We start from the raw sequence: 25891 nt of genomic DNA on the forward strand, positions 1-25891 counted from the left end.
ATAGGTAGGCCTAGGCCTAATATCAAGAAAATAATGGAACTGCACAGTTTGATTCGATGAGATTGTCCTTGGATCCTCAGAAAAATCAAAGTCTAGTCACTGATGTCTATTTCCCGCAAATCTAATCTGTCTGTTATATTCTTCTTCTTCCAGGTAGAGTGCAGCTTCAAGTTTTGAAGATTATCGCAGCCAAATTCTTTGAAATTGTTCACAAAACAGAAATAGGGGCCTATGTTTGAAGGCCAATGTGGATTCGTCTCTTTCCTGCTTTTTACAAAAGGAACATAATTTATCAGATACAATTAATCCAAATGTATTTAAGTGTTCTTCATATACAAAGGTCCTAATAAGGCACCATGATAGTGACTTGTCTTGGAATTCCCTGTTTTGCAAATACATGTAGTCTTGTTCTTGTTGTTTCTAACATGAACCGGTAGGGTTTTTTTAAGGGTTTAATTTACTTTCTATCAACCTTATACCATAATGGTGAAACTGAAATACTGTGCATATCAATAGATTCCAAACGTGCATAGTGTTATCGAACAGCTATCTTTGAAGGCCTGCCTACGGCAGCACGCCCAACGCACTGTCGATATTGTGGTTTTTATTGACTTCACGTATTCTTACGTCACAAATTTCCCGAGAATCGCAGGGCGCCATCTTAGGTCAACTTGTAACATAAAAGGCAAAAGTAATGTTTTGGTTTTTACTGGAGAGGGAAGAAGAACACTTGGTGGGATTTTATTGGGCAAATTCTTGTTGTATAATCCCCTTCTGGATACCCATTTATGGGTAAACATTTCATAATATGACTATCCTACCGAAAAAGAAGGTTCAGCAGGAGAAACGAGGGGCGGAAAGTGGAGAAAATCATCAACATCACGGACACAATCCTCATCACCATCATGGACATAACTTAGGCCATTCTGTAGCGCATTCTACAGGCGAATCAAGGGGAGGAGCTCGGCCGAAATCCCGAAATTCTCCTCCACGCTGGAACACAAGTAACCCAAGAGACGATAGACTAAGTAATCATGATACAAGGACTAGCTATGATTCTCAAGAAAGGAGAGAAAATGCCCACGGTGGACATTCAAGTAACAAAAGGGCGAGGCACCGGTCATCGCCTCAACACGAATATGGCGAATTCGATTACGAACACGCAGGAGTGTCGTGGAACCAAGCTAATTCTGCGAGCTCTCAAGCGGAGATCCACGGTACAAGCCCAAGGGACAACGGGCAAGATCAAGAAGCAGATACCGTAAATAGCGGTGACGAGCATGAGGATAATGGAGAGGAAGCTGCAGAAAACATTGAAGAGGTAGCCAGCTGCCAGATAAAAGAAACTGTATTAGCCAACTTTTCCTTTGATTTTCAGTCATACTTATTCTGAAATACTGTTATTAACACTCATGTCTTTTCTCCTTTTTTCCTTCAAACTCTAGCTCACTCACACTCCATGGCACTAGCTAATTTTTGCAGTAAATTCTAGACCCCGTCTATATGTGCTGTACTGTAGTCGTAGGACTTAGGAGAACTACAGTGTACTGTAGTAGCTGCACAAGAACAACCGTACTACTGTTACATGTAGATCTATATTTCAATGACTTGACCTCTCCACATGCTTGATATGCTAGACACAACAGTGTATAAAACATGTTAACTTAGACAATCTAACACATGTCACTGGTTCTAGATGTCTAAACTATTAAACAATTGTTGACATTTTTATTTCCCCCCCCCCCCAAAAAAAAAAAAGAATCTGTGAATCTTCCAACAGCAACAGCAAAAAAAAAAGAAAAAGATGTTATTATTACTAGATGCTAGCATTCCATTGAAAAACTCACAGCAACCAATCAGCAGAATGCTGTGTAAGGAGATGCTAATGTCTGTATGCGTTTCGCATTATGCAAGCCATTTAAATGTTATTGTTTTGTTTTACAGCTGTTTTTCTTGATTTGTCGACAATGTCATTTGTTGTACAATTTCATTAATTATACATCTACAGTGTATATTTCCCTTTTTTGTTGGCCTCTTTAGTCTTACCTTCAAGTGGTTGACCCAGCTCTCCAGTTCTTATCCATTCAGTAAGAATGGAGCACAGGCTACAATTGTACATGTATGTGTAGGCTTTCTCCCAGTCTAGAATAATAATTATCACAATCACAGATCTGGAAAGGCTCACTGAAGCGCTCGCCTTTGGATGTCTGACTCTTTACTTGCGACCGTCAAAGCTAACAACTGTGTAGGGGCCTTTAAAAAAAGGCTGGGCACATTGTAGACTCTGTCAGAAAAAAAAAATGACAAAAATATATTTTTGGACAAATATCAGTACTTCACAAGTGTGATCTTGGAAAAATCAAATAATTGCAGGGAGATGATTGTTAAACGTCACTACCTCAAGAAATGGACTTTGTTGTCATATTACTTGTACAGTAATGAGGGTTCTCTTGCATACCTGTCTTGAACCTCAAAAATTAGCATGGCAATGTTAATCTGTCTAGGGACTTGTACACCTGTAGCATTTCATGGCTAAGAACACAGTGGATTAGAAACTATTGAAATATGGCCAATGAGGAGGTAGGAAGTCATTCACAAGACTGGAGTTGTTTTAAGGTTCCATGATTTCATTTCAAACTATATACTGTAGACTTGTTGGCATTCACATAGTGGTTACTTTGGCCTTATCCAATGTTGTTTTTAAAACATTGTGCTAGTAATGTTTTCCTTGCATCAATTTTCATTCAAACTAGATGTTTTCCTCTTTCATATTGAAAGAGTTGTCAAGGGCGAATGTCTTCTTTTATTTCTAAATTAAAAATTACAATGTACATTTGTACGTGTACATGCATACCTTGTGTTCTGCAATAGAAAATCATATTTCAAAATTGTCACAGATGCTTACTAGTATCCCAGCAAATTTAAAAACGAAGATGACTGTTGGTACGAATAACCTTTTTCTTTTTCTGCTCATGCGCAAAGTGGAACTCCGAACTGACTCATTGGTTTCTCCTGCCCAATCATTGCCTTTCCTTTGCCAATGAGAGTTACCACTTTCCAAAGAGCCTAACATCTGTAATTTACATTGTACCCGGCAAGACAGTCTGAGGCTAACCTGTTTTTTAATGTATATTGAACACTTTTGTGCTTACAATGTATTTTAAAAATCATTAACCCTTTTATTGTTTGTATGTATGTTGTTGTTTTTGTTTTTGTTTTTTTCATGTTTGTTTGTGTGTACCAGTACAGTGTACAATGTATGTGTTTGTGTAAATTTGTTGTGATACATACATGTACACTGTACATGTAGAACGTACAAGTAGAAGGCATTGAAAAATCAGTGCAAAGCACCTTCATCCATGTTATTTGTGGAATTGTATGTCTGGCAGTGAATGCATCTTATTTTGTTATTGAGCCATTGATGAAATCATGATTCAACGATGCCTTTGTTGAAAACCATCCATGCCTAGCACATGAAACAACAGATGATTTGTGACTAGTATTTTGTCGAACTACTCCATTTTTGTCGACAACTTCGTCACCATCTGTGTACACATTGTACATGTAGCTGTTGGTAGGTATGTAGTGTAGTAAATCACAGCTCACCCAAAGAATCAATGGAGTTCATGTGATGTGACATCTTGATTCAAAGCTGTACCATTAGTAAAATTCTGACCATGTGCAGTTTGTCGAAACTTGTTGCTTACAGAGCAAGTACAACTTTTGTACGATCTGGATAGGGAGAGCATAATAAATTAGATGTGTAACAACTTTGTAATTTTTAATACAAGACTGAGAATGTCATTCATTATTGCTATGTAAGGAGCCTGTGTTGTATTCCCTTGCCTTCAGCTCACTGTGAAACCAAGCCTCTCAGTGATTATTCAATTCATGATATTCTATCTTCTCTGTTTGGTTTTACTCTGCTTTTCAAGATTGAAGAGCGATTTTCCAGAGCCCTGAAGGAGAAGAAAGGTTTCATCATCAAGACAATGGTTCCAGATGGTGCATGCCTCTTCAGATCAGTTGGTGAGGCTCTATCTTGTACAAGTATATTGTATGTTTTGAGATATCAAAATTCTATTCGGCACAAATTTATTTGTTATTTGTTTTGTTTCTTTTAGTTATTGTGCACCTGTTGTGCAACAGTATTTGAACCAATTGCATTTTGTTCATGTCATTACAATGTTGTGTGCATGTACATGTACTCCATAGTGGAGCTTGAGATACAATTGTAGTTGTGTTAATAGGGATGGTGGTATTTTGATGTCTGTTGACGATATCAAGAAGGGCATTCATACTGTACATTGTACCATACAAGCACAATGATAGTTGCCTGTTTGGTTCTCAAAAGACTAAGCTTGTAACTAGTGTACTGGTACTAAGGTAATGAATGATACAATGTCCCAAATTACTGAGTAATGCTATCTTTACATTGACCTTAATTTCTGTATGAATTGAGTAAATGCAGCAATATTACTAAAACATCAGTGACAGGTTGAGGAAAATTGGACAATCTGTTCAAAAATTATGAATTGCAAATTTTCTGCAGAGTCACTGCTTGATAAGAAGACTATAGTTTATGATTTCACATGCCTAGAAAGGTATACCAGTAAGGAAAATTTAAAGAGAACTCCACAAAAGTTGTTGTTGTTGTTGTTGTTGACAAAAGTACACCTTCTCTTGACTTGTCGGGTACTGACATACAAGTTTGTATCGGGGGTGATATTATCCACTTACATGTACCTTCTGGAAGAGGCAAGTCAAGAGCTATATTATCATGAGAGAAAACTGAAAATGTGTTGAATTTTCTTGATATTTCCATTATCATTCTGTGCATGTACAGCTGTAACATTACAAGCTTTAGTCTTTTCATCCAGCAATCGGCTATGGGGGGCACTGAAGCTTCAAAAAGTCATACAATGAACTTGTAGCTTTTGAACGGATTGCCGATTTTTCCTCAAACTTTCACCGATGTGTTCTACTGATATTGCTTCATTCACTCACACATGTCTCTGTTGTTGCCAGAGTTTGTTTTGTGCATGTAGTCATCCCAAATTCTGCATTGGGCATTAACGGAGGCAAGTCTTGTAAAATACGTGTAGCGTGTAACACGTCAAATCCACCATACATGTTGTTCAGATGCACAATTCACTGTATCACATGGATGTTGAAATAAGTGAAAACAGAGACTGGTGTGGCCTTGCCTGGGGCTGAGATATTTTGCTGTGAATCACATCCACTGGGAGCATGATTTGATGAATAACCATGAAAACTAGCAATGAAAATGCAGAATTATGTCTACAAGCATGGCTTTCTCAAGAGATTATTGTACATTGTAACTATGGTACTGCTCCTGTCTGTGTATCCCTGCGATTGTGTAGTTTGTACATGTCAGTGACAACCAAAACTATTGCATGAGATTTGTGAGATTGATGTACATGTAAATAGGCACTTTCCTATTGCATTTCCTACCGCAGCTGTGAAGAAATAGATATAAACAATGGAGAAGATATAACAGGAGGGAAAAGAAAAGTGCCCTCTTGGCTTAAAACGGCATGAATCATGAGGGTGTAATCCATTCCAAGAAGGCAGAATGACCCAGCAGTCCAAACTGCTCAAAGCTGAGAGTGACTGTTGAGGAACTGCTTATTTCCCGTTTGATTGGAAGCCAATCACAGAGCTCTGTGCTGTACCACTCTGCATACCAGAAAATGTTCCAGCACTCTCAATGTTAGTTCAAACATTCATTACACTGGATGATATTCCCACTGGATGGCATGTTCTAGCATTGTGCTTAGTGTGCATTATTAAAGCTACAAGCTTAGTTCCACATTGTAATTGCCCACAAGTACCAGTACAGTGTACAATGGTGTACCATCTGATGCTGTATACATGTGATGTATTGTACATCTTTCAGTAGGGTGTTTGGAAAGTCAATGATATTTGAGGATCTTGATCTGTAGCTCAAAGAGAAAATCAAGGGACATTGATTCACAGCAGTCAGCAACTAGATGCGTTATACACTGAATACAATATGTTAATACATGATGTACAGTTGTACAGCTGTATATGTACATGTACAACACTTTAATTTCATGCTGTACAATTTCATGCATTTTTAGCTCACCTGAGCCAAAGGCTCAAGTGAGCTATTGCGATCGCCCTTCGTCCGGTGTCCGTCGTGCGTCGTGCGTAAACTTTTTACATTTTCATCTTCTTCTTGAAAACCCCAGGACCGATTTTCATCAAACTTGGCAGGTAGCATCCCTAGGGGGTTAGGAACTCAATTTGTTAAAATGGGCACCATGCCCCACCCAGGGGGCCCCCAGGGGGGCCCAAACCCCCCAAAATTAAGGAATCTTTAAAAATCTTCTTCTCTAGAACCAGAAGTGATGGAGCTAAGTTAATACTATGAGTAAGTACATTGATGACTGTAGTTTCAAGTTTGTTCATGGCAGGATCAGGGGTGCCCCCCCTTGGGACCCAGGGGAGGGGGTGGGGAGGGGTTCTAATGGGGCCTAAATTGTACATTTTCATCTTCTTCTTGAGAACCCCATGACCCATTTTCACCAAACTTGGCAGGTAGCATCCCTAGGGGGTTAGGAGCTCAATTTGTTAAAATGGGCACCATGCCCCACCCAGGGGGCCCCCAGGGGGGCAAACCCCCCCCCCCCAAAAATTAAGGAATCTTTAAAAATTTTCTTCTCTAGAACCAGAAGTGATGGAGCTAAGTTAATACTATGAGTTAGTACATTGATGACTGTAGTTTCAAGTTTGTTCATGGCAGAATCAGGGGTGCCCCCCTTGGGACCCAGGGGAGGGGGGTGAGGTGGGGTCCTAATGGGGCCTAAATTGTACATTTTTATCTGCTTCTTTAGAACCCCATGACCCATTTTCACCAAACTTGGCAGGTAGCATCCCTAAGGGGTTAGGATCTCAATTTGTTAAAATGGGCTCCATGCCTCACCCAGGGGGCCCCCAGGGGGGCCCAAACCCCCAAAATGAAGGAATCTTTAAAAATCTTCTCAAGAATCGGAAGTTATAGAGCTAAGATAATACTATGAGTGAGTACATTAAATGACTGTAGTTTTGAGTTTGTTCATAGGAGATCCAGGGGTGCCCCTCTTGGGGGCAGGGGTGGGGGGGGGGGTGGTTGGGAAGGTCCAAATGGGGGCCTGAATATTTTTCATCTTCTTCCTGAAAACCTCATGATGGATTTTCATCAAACTTGGCAGGTAGCATCCCTAGGGGGTCAGGATCTAAATTTGTCAAAATGGGCACCATGCCCCACCCAGAGGGCCCCAGGGGACCCCAATCCCAAATAATTAAGGAATCTTAAAGAATTTGGGCCCTTATTGTACATTTTCATCTTCTACTTGAGAATGCCTGGTCAAATTTTGATAGAGCTGTGAATAATTTAGTATTAGTGACTGCGTGAAAGGTGAACTTGCGATACTCAGGTGAGCGCTAGACCCGCGGGTCTCTTGTTTTTTTCAAGATAGTACAGCATACATGGCATGCAACACGAGCAAACTTAAATGCATAATATAACCTTTATTCTGATTGAATATCAACTTCTAAAAGAAAGTGAACTCCAATGTAGCATGTATCCATGTACTCACACAACAAGCTGTGAACCCTGGGTGAAATGAGAAAATGAAACTGATCAAGTGCAAAAGTGTTCATAGTAAAATAGTACCGGGCTTGTGTGATGTAATGTAAAAATGTGCACTCACATCCTTCATGGATTGGTCTGTCCCTCATCATCAGTGTTTCTTCCTTGTAGAACATAAAGAGCAACAATACGATTGGCAGTCACTACACACCACCATTCTTCATTTTAATGATGAAAGTAATGAACATAAATGTCAGCATCATGCGTACCTTGTACATCTGGCTCAGAGAAAGTCACTGCCCTTGAGAACATTAAAGGCCCTTTACAATGTGTGAAGGAATTTGCCAATCTTATTAAGAATGGGTCACGTCGGGGGGGGGGGGGGGAAATGGGTGATTGATAGATGGATAAATGTGTGCATGCAATACTGTCCTTCAAAGGATATTGGTTTTTCACTGGATTACACAATTAAATTGCAATAAAAATTCATACCATTCATCAGTATTCAAGTTTCAAAGATATTATCACTCTTTGAAGGCCTGTATGAACTGCAAAGTTACTTTTTGTAATAGGACAGAATACTCTACAAGTGTAAGCTGTAGGCCCTCTTAGTTGTGTCATGAACTTTCCTGATGCGTTTGTTCCTTGTCGCAAAGTCTGATATTACAGCATTTTATGGACAAACAGTGTTCCTATAACCACACTTGTGCCTGTACCAGTGAGTAAGTTTGTTAATTTTGTCTTTTTTATATCACACTGAAGAATACATATTGTACACCTTTGTACTTATATTGTAATACAAATTTAGTGTATGGCATATAATACAATTTACTTTCTATTCTAATTATTCTTTACTAGGTTTGAGCAAGAAATACAGTGTAGACAAGGTTTGGAATTTCAGACCAAGTTTGTATTTGTTAATATTTTTCATGATCCAAATTTTTAGCAGATAGTATTACATTTACTTTTTTTTAAAGAAAATAATTGCACCTGCCCTACAATTGTACATGGCTGTAAGGTAAAATGTAGAGTTATGTGGTATCAGTGGACATAATACGAGTGTATCTACCAGTTTCCACAAATGTTTGTTCATTTTATTTTGTGATGATTACAATGTACGTATACTACATGTAGTCCACAGCAGCAATTTACAATGTACAATTGTTGTAGGCCAAGCAAATCTGAACAGCCCACTAAATGTAGCAAGCCCATGTCTTTATAAAAAACAATGTTATGAGCAAATGATAATATGCAATGTACAAGTCACTCTGTATGTTACATACACATATTATATGAATGGACATCAACACCAGTGATCGGCAGTAAGGGCCCATGAAAAAAATTTGTAATTTAAATGTAATCCTGTGTATGCATTTCGGGTACCATACAATGGTTTTGCGCTTCTCAAATGGTACCCACTGTACTCTGTAACATTTACAGTACAGTATGTACACTATACACTGACTAGATAGCAGTAGTGCAACTGTATGGTTCAGGGCTGCCAACTCTCACTCACTGAGAGTGAGACTCACTCATTTTGGTCCTTTCTCACTCTAAAACTTTACTTCATTTGCATGCAGTTCTATTGATCTCACTCATTTTGACTCCTAAATTATAGCATTGGCCTATGGGAGTCTCACTCTCAACTAGTTTCCAATGTTGGCAGCCCTGCTGTATGCTTAAGATACTGAAAGAGATTTCATGGATTTATTTAATGGTTCACCTCATGTGTGTACCAGGATACACAAGCACCACTTCTGCTAACTTGTATACTTGTTGCTATGTATCATGTATTCTCACACCAGGATATTTAAAGGTGTCTGTTTCAATTTGACCACCAAGTGAAATGATCAGGGGATTTTAGCTTAGCCTTGGTCATATGACCCATGCATTGTTTCCTGCCTTCTCCAGGGCTTTGTACTCGTATGGCTGTGCTGCCTACATTGTACGTGTACATCTATGTGATTCTTGAAACCTGAAAGCTGTGATCATTCACATAGGATTGTGTCTGTTGATGGTACATTCATGTGTAAGAAGTGAAATTCCACTTGCAAAGCACTTCCAGTAATACATAAATTCATGCTATTAAAGCTACAGATGTACAATGTAAATGTCTATAGAATTACAAAACATGACATCACTACTCTAAAAAAATGCATTACTTAGCACAAAAATATTGTAGTTTGTAGCTATTTAGTTCAGGAAAACAGGATAACCTTCACAATATGCATACAGTATAATGCGTTGCCAAAAATGGCATCAACTACCGGTACTGCATGTTGTAGATGCAATCTTGTTTGGTTGAAGAGGCTGCAGTACAACAGACATGCATGGAATATTCACTAGTATTAAACATGCATAGGTTTCTTGAAAAAAGTGAGTGGATTTTGTATGCATGTGTATAAAGCCTTGAATGTAATACAAATATGATTGAGCACAGTATTTTTAAATGGCCACGCATAATTCTCAATTAAGTTAATTATTATTAGGATTATTATTTATTCAGCTTTCAGTCACAAATATCAATATTACATAATTATTCAAAATCAGAACATTAATGGAGAGGTATATGGGTGCACCAGGTTAGGCAGCCCAGGTCTTTGATAATAAGCATACATCGTACAGCATTCAAAATTTTCTGATATTGTTATTGTCATACAGTAAATATCAAAATGCAGTACGGTATTGAATACACTACATGTACATGTAACCTACGTGTGTACAAATGTATTACCAGGGGTATGTTTAACAGTGCAATGATGTATATATATGAAGACAAACACTTGAAAATGCTCATACTGCAAGAATGCAACATGAAGATGATGGCATCCTGTATTACATTATACATTTGTAATAACAAGTGACAGTTATATACAGGTTTTCCTTTGTTGTTGATATTGTGTATATGGTCAGAATATTGTTGATTATTGATGTTTATGTGTTTGTCTTTGTATCTATAGCTGACCAGGTCTATGGTGACCAGGAGTGGCATGCCATTGTGAGGGGACATTGCATGGATTATATGGTAAGTTTCAGATACATACGTAATATACATCACTTTCCAACCAGCAGGTTACCTTCAAGAAATGAGGAGCTAGTGTTTCAACTATCCTAGTGACAAGGACATTTTTCGTGCTGTACACAATTTTTTTTTTTTTTTTTTTTTTGGTTGCTTGCGTTCATTTGGTATTATGAGAAGCCTGTAGATTTAGGTCAGTTGATGAGAATCATGTATTTGCTTGTCCTGAAAGGTAGAATGTCTAGTTTTATATCATCACTGTAATAAAGGATTGATTATGTTAGTGCAAACTTGTGGTTTTTGTTCTGTTTACAATTTGCGTATGACTGAAATATCAAAATGTGCAGTGATGATCAAATTTCTGTCTACCTTGGTACTGAGTGTAGTGTATACCAACATGGAAACAGTAAAATATGAAATACCTGGTACCGGTATTGAATTGTACACTTATTGTAAAATTTCTGTCTGCCTTGGTACTGAATGTAATGTACCAACATGCAAACACTAATTAATATTTACTTGTTGACATAATTCATGGGAACAAAATGGACACTGATTGATGTTACTGTGTGACCCTGTAGTGAAATAAAAATCATTACCAAACTCGGGCTATGTATTTTGCTTTTTTGTTGTTATTTGAAATCTGAACATTCTGCATGTATTTGTGCATCACAGACAAAGAATGCAGACTACTTCTCACAGTTTGTCACTGAAGACTTTGCCACGTACGTCGCACGTAAACGCCTGGACAGTTGCCACGGTAACCATGTGGAAATGCAAGCCCTGTCTGAGATGTACAATCGCAACATTGAGGTCTACATGTACAGTACAGGTAAAGAATTTTTTTATGCCTCCGCCACAAAGTGTCGCTGGAGACATAAATGTTTTCGGGTTGTCCATCCGTCTGTCCGTCCATCCTAATGAATTTTGTGGACAGCGTAACTGAAAAACCGTTTAAGATATCCTAATGAGACTTGGTATGTATATGCATGAGTGGACGAAGTTGTGCCTATCAACTTTTGAGCGCGCATTCTCACGGTCAAAGGTCAAAAGGTCAAGGTCAAATGCCAAAAATTTCTTTATTTCCCCCATATCTATGTAATGCCTGGAGGTTTTTTCTTGAAACTTAGGGAATACATGTAATACCAAATAAAGATTCTCCATGAGGGTCTGATCCAAAAATAGTGTTCACTTGGACTAAATTTTCATATTGACACTTGTATTTCATGTTATATATCATATAAAAGCTGAGAATCTGCAGTTTTCAGAAAAGTACGTGTCTAATATATTTGACGTCAGACTTTTCCGTAAATTAGCAGTAAAACATGAAAAGCGCCCTCTTTGCGCGACGGGACGGACTTTACATTTTCAAGTAATTTGCACAAAAACTACAAAAGTAGGGGAAACATCAATTCTTATAATAGAGTACCCTTCCTAGGAGCAATTCATATCTGTTATTCATTTTTCTCATTATAGTTAAATTTTGGGGCAAAATCTTCATTTTTTCTTGAAAAAACATGTTTTTCAGTACTTTGACACAAAATTATTATTTTTTCTGTATGATAGACTTGAGTTTGGTCACTCATATTCCATAATGTATCAATGAATTAGTGGGGCTCTATATCCATGACACTAAATTAAATAATTCTCTATTCATAAGAAAATTATAATTGTCCAACATAATGTCCGTCCCGTCGCGTGACGGGACGGACTTTACATAATGGTAGGCGCGACGGGACGGACTGCACATGTAAACAATGGTAGGTGCGACGGGACGGAATTTTTATACCATAATGGGCTAGAAAAAGAGTGTCCCTAACTTGGAACAGAATAAAAAGACTACAATGTAATTGGCAAACTTGTGAAAAGAGTAACCATTGTATGTGGTCAAAGGAAGGTATCAGTGTAAAAGCTCAATCTTCATCTCAACCAATACTGTACTCTCCCTTGATGTTCTGCTGATTTGTAGTTGCATTCATTTTACATGTACATGAATAGACTTTTACTGTTTGGAGTAATGTACTAAGATCTATGCTTACTTTTTGTTTCATATTTGTCCATGATGTAATTCACCAACTTATTTTTAGTAAGGCAATTCCCATTTAGACATAGAAAAAAAATGATTGTAAATTACAAATGCACAGTCTACTCTGCTAGTCAATACTGCATTAGATAAACCTGAGTCTCTTGTTCATGTGTTCTAACTGTATTTTTTTTTTTAAATTGAGATTAATATTTACATATGTATCAACATGCACATTCTTACCATGTCGGAGAAATGGGGAAGAAAAATTGCCACAAAAAGTTTATGAGAAAAACGGGAAAAAAGCATTCTTAGACAATTGTTTGCATTTCAACACTGAAACATTGATTTTGAGCATCCCCATGTTGGAATGCACATGGGGAATTGACAATTCAAAATTCTTTATCTAAAAAATACATAAACCTGTTTCAATTCTTAGACACTTCTGACATACAAGTTTAAAAATACAATTTATGTAAAAAAGAAATGTCCACAATATTACTGCAACTCAAAAAAGAGGTGAAGTTTTAAAACTGAAAAACTACAGCATGGTTGTCAAAAACTGTGATCCTAATAATGCTCAACCCCTTGTGGATGGAAATTGAAAAAAAAAAAACAGCATCTGGATACTAAGATTATCACAAAATTACTTCCCCAAAATGATTTGCCACTACTCTGAGTGGCGTTGTTGCTGCTGAAAACTTGTATAGACTTTATAGCAGTCAGTCAAATCGTGGAGGTACAAGTAGAATCAAAGCTTGTGCAAATGACGTGCAACGTATGAGTCTCATTTTCACGCATAACAAAAAATAATTATATGTTTCTGGGAAAAATGTAATCAAGGATTACTATACCATATTAGTGTAAGGGTTTTTGTGTGATGAAAATCTTTAACTATAATAGTGATAACTGTTACTGAAATTTTCCATCATTTCTCAGTAGTTTAAATCTTGGTACTCTACACTAAAATGTTATAAAACTGTGTTAACCACAGGTTTGAACACATTTTGATGAAAATTAGTCAGTGTTGAAAATTTCCCATTTGTTTGTACATAGTGCATATCGTTACGTCCCGTTGCGCTATGGGACGGAATTCAACACCTTTCGAGGAAATTACTCATAAACTGTAATATATTAGATCTGTATGTTAGCTCTTTTGTTGAAGTAATGTAGGGAATAGTAGCAAACAATGCCACATAGCATGGCAAGTCTGGCTCATCAACGTTGATACAATTCTCCTTTGAATTTTGTTTAAAAAAACAGTGATTTTTTTTAATTCCGTCCCGTCACGCCAGTAAAATTTTTGGTTCCATGGAAACAAAACAAATGTGTGCCTTGTTTATAGTGCACTTTCATGCTGTCATGTAAGCTTGATACATATGGCTGCTATAATGCTAACATTTCTTTTTGTGAGCAAAAAATTCTCTTAAATTCCATCTCATCGCTGTCCCTTGATTTTTTGGATCAGACTCAGAGGCACATGTTTGTTTTTCTCGCTGGAAATTGGAAAAAAAAAATGGAAGAGAAAATGAAGAGTATCCACAGTTGTCAAGATCGTCATTAAAGACAGCCTTTGCATTGGTGATCAAATCTTGGTGGAAAGATTCAATCTTTGGGCAAATGAAATGCCATTGCAACATTATCATTCATGAAAAGTAATTTTCCTCGAGAAAGAAAATCAAGGATTACCATACCAATAGTGTAAGAATTCTTGTAAAATGAGAATTTTTGGCCTTTTGATAATAATTGTTGATCAAATTTTTCAGCATTCATTAGCAGTTTGAATCTTGGTGTGCTTAATCTACACTAAGATGTTATAAAACTGTGTTTTCCAAAGTTTAAATACATTTTGATGAAAATTAGCCGATTCTCTAGAATTTCCCATTCGTTTTGTACATAGTTCATTTTTGTCCGTCCCGTCGCGCGACAGGACGGACTTCAACAGCTTTTGAGAAAATTACCTTAAAAAAAAAATCTATTAGATCTAGATGTTTCTCTATTTGTGGAAGTAATGTTTGGAACATTGACAAACAAACACCACATGACATGGTCTGTATTGCTCATTAACTTTGAATTAGTTCTCCTTTGAATTTTCTTCACAAAAACCAGTGATTTTTTCAGTCCGTCCCGTCGCGCTTATAAAATTTGTTGTTGCCATGGAAACAAAACAGATGCAGATCTTGTCCATAGTGCAGTGTGATGTCTTCATGTAAGCTTAACACATTTGTAGTAATAAATGGCTGCTAACACTTAAACTTTTTTTGTTTTAAATAAAAAACCCATTCAAATTCCGTCCCGTCGCACTCCCTTGATTTTTGGATCAGACCCATAGAGAGTTTTGAGTCATGAAGTCAAATGTCAGAGGTCAAGTGAAAATGTTAAAATTTCACTTTTTTCTCCGTATCGTGGAAATGGTTCAAGCTACATGTATCTTCATGGAACTTAGTACATATGCATGTACTGACCAGCAGTGATTATGTAGGGAATGTGGGGGTCATGGGTCAAAGGTCATGGGTTAAAGGTCAAGGTCAACTCCTCATAATTTCACTTTTTTCCCTCATATTTAAGTGCAATGCTTGCCGGATTTTTCTTGAAACTTGATAATATACACTGTACATGTCTGTATAGCCCATAGAGATTCTTTGGGAAGTTTCTTGCCCAAAGGTCAAAGATATGCATGTTCTACCTGACAGTGATTCTCTTGGGAATATTAGGAATGTAGGGTTAAAGGTCCAAAAAATACGATTTGATAGTAAAATTACACTTTTTCTCCATACCTTCAAAGTTAAGCAATGCATAGACTTAAAAAAAAAAAAGAAGTCAAATGTGAAGTAAAAATCCTCAAATCCCCAAATACCTGCGCTCTTAGGCAGTATAGCCATCCATCCAATGAAACCTAGTTCAAGGAAAGAGAACATTCAACACATTTGTGACAAGCCTGTCAATTTGATATTTTGCCAATTATGTGAAACTCATCACACATTGTCAAGACATTGTAGTATAGACTTATTAGGAGATCCATGTATTAAGGCGGAGGCATACCAGTCACCATAGCGACATTTCTAGTTTCTTGTGAAAAACTTCAAAAAAGAAAATGTGTAGCAGGTTTTAGTTTATGCAACCAACATTATACCTTGTGTAAGTGCCATAGCAGAGATATGCAGTGTAAAAGCCTAGAGATTTCAAAAATTCAAACACTTGGTGATGAAAACCCAATTGAGATTGTAAAATCCCAGGACTAGATGTATAATGGGAGATGTATTGATTAATATTTCTTCATTTTGTACTTTATTTCCAGAACCTATCAATACTTTTCATACAATCAACAAGACAGACAATGATCCTATACGTGTGAGCTACCATCGCAATGTCCACTACAACTCGGTCGTCGACCCTCACAAAGCTACCATTGGTGTTGGTCTAGGAATGCCATCTTTTGTTCCTGGGGTGAGTTGATGACGAAAAAAGCAAAATGTGAACATGGTTCCCTTTCACTGGTGTACATGTACATGTACCTTTGTACAGTGGACTCCTGTCATAACAAAGTCCTCCAAAGTCGGGACTGGCAATTTTCTTTCATTTTATTTTATTTTATTTTCATTTTATCGAAATTTCAGTATAACCGAACAAATAAACAATAACAAAACATAAAATAGCATTAGTCACGTATCACACGCGTACGAACGGAAGTGACTTTGCTACCAGACTATCCTATAATGCACCGTAAATGACGCTTAAATCAACATCCGGGTACTTTTTACGTCATTGGCGACAGTGAGAATTGTAAATAGCCATGAAAATCAATGTCAGTGAGTAACATGTTATGACTGCCCTGCCCCCCGGCCCCCCCCCCCCCCCCTTCCAATCCAATGTTTGGCAGTCAAGATCATATCTGTAATGGGTTCTGTCCTATGGGTTATTGTACTCCACTGCAGCTTGCAGACAAGATGATGATGCGGGACGCAATTCATATATCAGAGAAGTCTGCCATTGAGCAGGCTATGCTACAGGACAAGCTCATTGCTACAGACTGGGAGGCCACCAATGAAGCCATCGAGGAGCAGGTTGCTAGGGAATCCTTCATCCAGTGGCTGAAAGATAATGAGAAGAGAGCCAAAAGAAAGCAGTAAGTTTGCACTTGAACTGAGATCCTTAGCCCTCTAGTCTAATGAAGCAGTGATTGATTTAGTACTTTCATTCTTTTTATTTTTGGGGTGGGAGATCTCAGATTATAATCATTTATTTCTTTTCAAAAAATGTTTTATCCTTCTTTTCATGTGTTGCATGATAATGGCACATGGGCAAGGCCAGAAAATGACTTATAAACCATTGTGTGTTTCATAGTTTTCATGGACATTTGGAGGTCATGTGTGAAATTCATGGAATTTGTAATCTGGGTAAAGAGAAAATGTTCTGAATGTTATCTGTACATGCACATGCAGTGTTTGTTGTACTTTAAAAGACTACTATACAGTAGTTGCTAGTATTCTGTTTAAAGGGGATGGCTAGTACCTGATCAGTGTGAATCAGTGGGAATGCTGGGATGATTGTTCCAATCCTTTTGGTATTTATTTAAGAGTACATCATTTTGTTGTGTGAAAATTATTTGCTTCAGAATGGTCTCATATTCAAGTAATGTGCAATTTAATGTTTCCAGGTTAGCATGCCTGTACAGTGACGGGGGGGGGGGGGGGGGGGGGGGGGGGGGGTCACTGTACAGGCATGCTAACCTGGAAACATTAAACTGCACATTACTTGAATATGAGACCATCCTGAAGCAAATAATTTTCACACAACAATAGATATATAATGTACTCTTAAAGGATTGGAACAATCATCCCCCAGCATTCCCACTGATTCCCACTGATCAGTTACTAGTCATCCCCTTTAAGGATAAATTTTCTTGAGCATTAGGTACTTCATGTATTGAAGAATTAGATTTAGAATTATGCATACAGGTTTGAAGTATGCTTTTGGGGGGAAAAATTGTGAATGCAAAATGTATATTTTTCACCAGTTTGAACAAGTACTCAGAAGCCGTTTCTTGTCATTACAGCATGTATCACAGAGATTGGATAGATACTGAAACTGAAAGCATTTTGTCTGTGTGAAATGTGCAGCTTCCTGCAACTGCAACGTGCAGTTCTGCCCCTCCTGACTCTCCCCCTGGCTGGTGGGCCGAAGGGGCCCAGAATCTGCTTGCAGCCAAGGTTCCCACCACCCTTCTGGTCACCACCCCTCCACCCAGCATGCTGGGGGGAAGCACTCCAGTGACAAGCACTCTGGGGGTAAGCACTCCAGTGCCCATCACCAGTCATCTCACCACTCTGGCGGGCATCACTCCGGCGGGCATCACTCCGCGGGCATCACTCCGGCGGGCATCACTCCGGCGGGCATCACTCCGGCCACCACCCTGCAAGTCATCTGGCTGCTGCACACTACCCCACCAACCACCTGGCGCCCAGGAGCAGAGGGCCCAGCAACAGCTCGGGGCCCAACAGTCCAGAGCGGCTAGACGCAGCAAGACTAAGGCCACTGTCACCAGGTGTGCTCAGGGGGAGGAATGCAGATAAAGTGAAGACTCAGCAGCATGTGTCCAATGCAGGTTGGTGATCAGCAGATCAAACATTGGTTACGTTCAGGCAGTGATCCTTAACCTCGAGAATAGCTATCTTCGAGGATAAGCTCATAGTTAAAGGGATGGTAAGTATTGGTGGAGATGAGAATTGGGCGTTTCACTTTTTGCGAGATACCAAGAAAACACTTATGAAATACTGTATGCGCTATAATTTTCGCGTACATAAATTTTCGCGAATTGCTGCTGTCACACATTTACGCGAGTGGTTAAATTCGCGATTGGGGGACCAGAGAAAATATGAAGTGGCAAAGAAAGTGTGAAATTTCAACTTACTAGCAAATAAGAATGAAACTAGTTATACATTGCATGAAAAAAAACTTACCAAACTCTCCAAACTAGTAAGTTAGAATTCAACATTTTTGAAGTGGTTAAGATTTGTGACGAGTGGTCCCCTTGCGATAATGGATTGGCTCTCTACAGTATTCGTAAGTAGACGTGGACGTGCTATATGTACGTAAACAAGCTTAGCCAGTATGGTCTGTTCGGAAAGCCGTGACATGGTATGCTAGTACTGAAATGTTCGTATCATCAAGGCAAGGGATTCATTTTGGAAGGTGATATTTTCGCGTGTTGTTAATTTCGCGAATAGCTCCCGACTCGCGAAATTCGCAAAAATAAAACCCCCACAAATATATAGCGTATACAGTAGTACAGAGCATACCATTTTAAGAAGAATTCAAAGTTTATTTGATGAAAATCGGGTTTGGAATGACTGAAACATCCAAAAACAAAGTAAAACAAAGCGATCATAATAAAGTGTAGGTCCCACACTCTGTTTTGGATATCTCAGCCATTTCAAACCAATTTTCATCAAATAAACGTTGAATTCTTCATGGAATTACATGCTCTTTCATATTTCATGAGAGGTTTCTCATTATATCACACAAACAAAAATGTTAGAAACCTTAATTAAATTATGTCTCAACCAAAACTATACGATCCTTTAAGCACCTTGTAGACGCACATAGCTAACTTGCAATTAACTTGAAGATGGCTATCCAGGAGATATCTCGGGTTTAGCACTCTATCAAGGTGCTGCGGTGATCCCCACTCGTAGGAACTGTGAGCCTATCCTTGAGGATAGCTACTTTCAAGGATAATCATTGTCATGTGAACGTAACTATTACAACTTGTTCTCAAAGTAAAATGAATGTTGATATCCTCTTCAGATTCTTGTTCTTTAAATGAATCCAGCATATACTTACAGCGTAGCTTAATATTGTAAGGACTCATGCATGTTATGTAGACCATTGCTTTAATCGGAATCTATCACATGCTGTAGATCAGTTCTAGAATTTTGGTAGTCTTGTTTATCATCTGAAAAGAAAAAATAATACCATATTTATATTGCTTACAAATCCAATCTGTGCCTGAACGTCATTGTGTTTTTCACCCTAACCTACACCTAGAATGTAAACAGTTTCATTGTGTCATTCCTCTCCAGACCGCCCCACAACCAGTGGTCACATCTCAAACCCAGCATCTCCTCAGGGGGCCCATGCCCGAGACACAGCCAGCCCGCAGGCAGGGCCTAGTGGCTACAGCCCCCTGTGACTCAGCGGCCTCCAGCCATTAGCATGGAGGATATTCCACCTGAAGAGTTTGGTGAGAGCTAGTTTTTAAGTACACACACACTCACACACACACATACACACACACACACACACACACACACACACACACACACACACCATGTTTACAAAGTGAGTAGCAAGTGCTGTATCTAAATTTTAGATCAGATTGCTTTCATGTCAAAGATTAAAAGTCCTTTAATTTCCCCTTTTATCTATTTATTTTTATTTTTTTTTTTTGGGGGGGGGGGGATTAATTCCATTTTCTGAAAGCATTATCCAGCTGTGAACATTATTATCTTGAGATTAAATTCAGTGCCCCATTTTACCATATAATACCCATATACACTGAAGCTAGTGCCACATTTTATCAGATTAGTACCCATATACACCAAAGCTGCAAGGACATGATCTTTCTGCCATTGCTTTTGTAATTGAGGGCTGTAACCTCAAGGAGAAAGGAGTCCCCACTATACACACCTCTCATTTCAGCCAAAACTCCAAACAAAACAAGGCTACATCACTGTGATGTTTATGAGGAATCATCAAATCAATTTTAGTTCCCCAAGCGCCATGTGCGTCTCTCAAAACTCGAATGTTGCACCACGTGGTTCCGCATACGTACGTAATTTGCATAAATTTATGCATTTTCATGACAGAGGACTTATGTTACATGTTATCTAAACTGCATGGTCTGCTGTGCTTCTCCAACCCACAGGTATTCAGAGTGGGAGTCTGAGGATGCGATTCTTGCTTCCATTCTTGCCCAGTCTCACCAGGAGTATGTGGACACTCTAATACGCAGCGCTCAAAGGGATACCGATTCAGACAGTTGACCTGCAGGAACTGGCTTCAACCATTAATTCACAATTCTTTTTTTCCACGAAAAAAAAAAAAGAAACAAAATCATGCAAACAGTTGCCTTTTTTGTTGTTGTTTCTTTTTTAATGTTTTCTTTGAAGTGATGTTCACTTCGGGGTAACAAGAGTCTTTGAATGTATCAAGATGCAGTGGAAATTTCTCTGTTTTGGTCAGTACAGGAAAGTAAACATTTGTCAAATGTTTTGTGAGATAAAGAATATGAAACAAGCTTACAACTTACTGTTGATGCATAGTTATTTTCAGAGTTGATATTTATTATCTGATAATAGCAGATTATGTGGACCAAGTTAGAAGCAATATGTCCGGCACTTTTTTGGTGTTGCCCAGGAGAAAGTAGGTATTTAGTATTTAGAAACCAAATAAAATATATGCAATGTTAGCAGCATCTTTCTTTGTTTCGTTCACCTAAATGCCTGCTGATATTACTCCTAACTGTGAAATGATAGGAAAGGAAAAGAAGTAAAATGAAATAAGTTATTAACTGCCACATTCATTTTTACACTCTGCACAATACTGCAGAATTTGTCTTGGAAAGATGCATCCACAGCAAAGGTTGTCACTATTACTATTTGTAGGAATGCAAGTAAGTCCTATTTTCTGTTCCAAATATATTCTTTGATCAGTGCGAGAAATAAAAAGTTGGCAGTTTGTACAATTGTAACCATTCCTTTAGCAACGTATTTCTCAATCTTGTCCAGAAAAAAAGGAAACAATATGACCAGCAGTTTTTTATCACTACAGCGTATGAAGTGAGTCCAGAAATATAGTGAAAGAATTAACTGTAGGATGTATATCTCAACCCCCCCCCCCCTGTTTAAAATGTTTGTGTACTAAAACTGGATGGTATCAAAAAAGTACCCATGTGTTTGATTTGATGGGTAGGAATCAACTGCTGCTGAATGTAATGCTTCTGATTACTGACACAACAGGTGATAAAATTGCATGCAGAGTGAATTGCTGGTGAACTAGTGAGTTTTGTTTAATCAAAGCTATAGTAGCACAGGAAATTGTCAGGAACAAATGTTAAAATTGGAAGCTGTAGACTCTCTTAGAATGTTTGGACCATTTAAACCTCTATTTATGAGAACGATGAATGTGATTACAGAGACACAGTTGTGCATTATTTGTTGTATAGACAGGTATATAGCTCCCTGTCACATGCTTCATGAGTTTGTATTGAGACAGCTTCAATCATTGTAAAGAAGACATAGTTGGGTGCTTTAAGACCTGGCCATTTTGAATGAGAATTATAAATGAACATACTATACTGGTACTGGTTACTGGTACTGGCTACTATACGGTACTGGTGACTGTTCAGGCAAGAGCACAGTGATGGATTGATGTGTTTTGAGATACATTTTTTGTACTTCAAAACTAATTGATTTCTTGAGAGTAAATCATTCGTTGAGGAATGAGCACAGTTTTGTTTTGCTGCAGTTGGATTAAACAGTCATTTCTATAATTAAAGGGAGAATAATTGGCTTCAAGAAGACTGTATCCAGAAAGTCTGTGTTACTGTTTATGTAAGAGCCACGCTCTCCCTACATCAAGTCAAGTTACATTGGGACTCTGAAATTTTCTTTAGATATGTCCTTCATGGCAAAATACTACAAATTATGTGGCACTTGTGCGGTCTGCACTGCTGTTTCTTTTAAGTTTGGTTATCTGTGCATTGCCTGGACAGTATTGTCCGTTTGTCAATGGCCTTTGTGATGAAGTATCGAGCAATTTAATACAATACTCTGCTAGTTAGAGTGTAGCTATAGTGGATACAAAAGCATGATGATCACATTGTCTTTCTTCCCCTTGATAGAACGAAACTGGGCATTGAAATGCTGTGCACATAAATTCTATACAATCTTAATTGACAGATTGAGATATGTAATGGAGGATTAGTCTATTAGTGCCGTGCATTTGTTAAACACGAGTTGGCAAACTTTGTGAACCCTTGCTCTATTGTGAAAATTCCGGGTAGAGAAATTTACAGAAAGGCAAAGAGTGAAATGAAGTTGTTGATTCTTTTGTAGTAACTTTTTTTTTTAAGTTTCCCCAGTTTGTGGAAGTCAGTCGTAAGCCCAGGGTGAATTCTCGTCAAACTGTCATGCATGAAATTGTAGTTCTGCTGCTGCATAAATTTTCACTGAGGCTTACCTTTTATTAGGGTAACAAAGGGGATTTTCAGTTGAAGTCAAGCCGTTACTCTTGATGATGTGAATACGCATCGATATGTGGGAACCCTCATTCTGTGTTTTTTCTGAATTGTCTTTCATCTTGCTCCGAGCTGTGACACTGCTTTTAATTATGTACTTGTGAACCCATGCTTTGTTAGTTTGCATGAGCAAATGGGAAAGTTTCATGTATATTGTTTTAGTGATCACTGCATTATCTTCCATATCTAGCATATATGAAATCCATTAACGTAACAAACTGGACGTGTATATTAACCAGTTAACTGGGACTTTATGGGATGTATTAACAAACCTTTTTATAATTGATTATTTCCCCACATACTGAAAATGTATGGATTATCCTATGCAGGTTGCTGTGACTATTCCTGCCCTGTCAGTGGACCTTGGATGTAGTCTGGTCAGACATGAGAATAGATTGTCCCGTGTTGTGATGTTGCTGCCTGATCAACATTGTTACATCATTTCAGCTGATTAAAGTATTTCTTGCATCTTTGGGCAGTGAAATGGTGTTTAGTCTATTTGAGAGAGCCGTTTGTCATCAGTATTTAAGCCCATCAGCAGTTTAATAGCCAGCATAACCCCTCTACAGACACTTATGTTTCATATTGTGACCCGAGTTTACCACGCTCTGCCCAATATTTTTTTACCCAATCTCCAAGGGGTGGATGTTCCTTCTTGAGCTGTAGGATAACCCATGAAAAGCAAATACATGATTCATGCAGTCTGCAAACTACTAGTGTATCTCTTTAGACATCACTTCAACATTTTCTTGTTGGCAAGTAGCAACCCATTACTTAGAGAGGTGGCTGGTCCTTGGGCTTTAGGGAAAACCATGAAAAGGAAACAAGTCGTGCATTCTGAAAGTTCTTGCTTTGAAGCTTCTTACCTGCTGTGAGAGAGACTGCTGTACAGATGATAGGTACGGCATCAAAATGCAGAAGTACAGCTTGTCTCGTTTTCATTTCACATACACACATTATCAGTGCATAAATGATTCTATGCTAAAGATGTAATTTAACATGTATGGTAGTCAGCAAAGAGTGACTTTCTCCTACTTTGTAGAATCAAGGTTTGCTATAACTGAGTTTGGAAAGAAATCCATATGTCTGATGTGCCTGAAGTTCAGACCTAAATACATGTATACATGTATCCTGTATTAAGATGACAATGATGATAAACAATAGATTTAAGAAAAAGTGGTTTTAGTTGTGCTGAGGTTTAAAGATATTTTCTTGGCAATGTATTTACATGGAGGTGAGTGGACAAGCCGAAGCCCTGTGATATCATTGATCCCTTTTCTTATAAAGTTGTTGACTTATAACACTAAACAGCTGAATATGTGACTCTGAGAATAACCTGGATGTTATGCTATACTGTCGAGAAGTTCATTACACATGAAAAACATCATACCAGTAGAGGATTTTCTTTTGATTTTCTCTCTTTAAAGCCACAGTATTACAGTAAGCTGAGTAGAATACCTGGTATGTTGGACTGTCTCATCAATTTCCACCATATTTTGTCTGAAGATTGCATCTAATAGCCTGTGAGCCTGTGTCAAATAACAGTCTCAAAATACCAAGATTCAGCAGTTATAAATGAAAGTGTTGCTTTTTCTATAAATGCTTTATGCATCTTTCTGTTATCTTCAAAGAAAAGAATATCATTTACCAAGTAAATCTTATAACATGAACACATGTTTAATGTTATTATATGCCAATCATGTTTTTAATTTAAAGCTACTATAGCCTTCTTTTTTTTTTCCAGTGACATTTTACAAACAACGACTACTACATTGTCTAATTAGTGAATTTTGTATTTCTTAAGCATGTACAAAATTGTATCTGTTGGGGAACATTGTAATACACCTAGATAATCTTCCTTCAAATGGTTTCCTGATGTACCAACTGTTGCCACAATCCAGAAGATAATTGTAGTTTTGTTCCTTCGTATCTAAGGTCTTGAAACCAGCTTGAGGTTTTCATGAAAATTTCATGAATCCATGTCATTTCTCTGACCATAGTAATGTGATTAAATCTGTTACAGTACATTGTACATATTGTCAGAACAGCTCAACTCCCCAAGTTCAAGGTCATTTTAAGGTGTTTTGCTCTATACCATCTATCATTTCTTCACATGGAACTTTTAAATTTTAACCCTTTAAAAGCACAAATTGAAAGTAAAGTGGTATTACTATAATCTGATATTGTTCATTCAGTAACATCGAGATAAGTGTGGTGAACTGTTTTAGACTTTAGCAATCCTGGTCAATAGTAAGGTTTATAGTTTCGTGGTGCATTTATAACAGCATTTATCTTCTCTTCTTACAGTGATTGAAATGGAACAAAGAACAATTTCTGTTTCCAGTAAAGTTGCAGAACAAAAGCACTTTCTTGCTACCTTTTGTAAAATTACTTACTGTGTTGCATTTTCCTACACTGCTATTTGAAAAGAAAAAAAAATGACAAACATATCTGTGTGAAAACTTTGTTTTAATCTGATGTGAAAGTCGGGAATATAGTCATTGATTTTTGAGCATGATTTATAAACATCAATAAACATACTGAAAAGATACGATATTCTTTAGGGTAGTGCAGCCCTAATGTTTGTCAGTGTTGTATTTCTGTCACAACCCCATGGTGAGAATTTCATGCTGGAAATGAAACTTCTATCAAATATCAGCTCCGTACATCTACACATCCATCTCCAATAGAGATCAGAGATACATCAACATTGCTCAGAGAAATTAATCCACATGGAAGAGAGAGTTATGATGCATCATCACATTACCCAAGGCTCGACACGAACGGTGGCCCGGTGGCCCGGGGCCATCAAAAAGGAAAGTCGGGCCACCAAATTTCAAAAAAGGGCAAATTTGGTGGCCCGCCTTGGGCCACCAAATTTTTTTGAAAAGTATGTCAATAGATTCGTAACTTTTTGCGCCGGAAATTAGC

General features: G+C 37.9%; 1 pseudogene; it reads left to right on the forward strand.

Moving 5' to 3' along the window:
* Positions 1-702: 702 nt before the first annotated feature.
* On the forward strand, positions 703-25514 carry LOC140246138 (uncharacterized; annotated as a pseudogene).
* Positions 25515-25891: the final 377 nt, after the last annotated feature.

This window comes from Diadema setosum, chromosome 2, assembly GCF_964275005.1.
Source record: "Diadema setosum chromosome 2, eeDiaSeto1, whole genome shotgun sequence".
Lineage (NCBI taxonomy): Eukaryota > Metazoa > Echinodermata > Echinoidea > Diadematoida > Diadematidae > Diadema > Diadema setosum.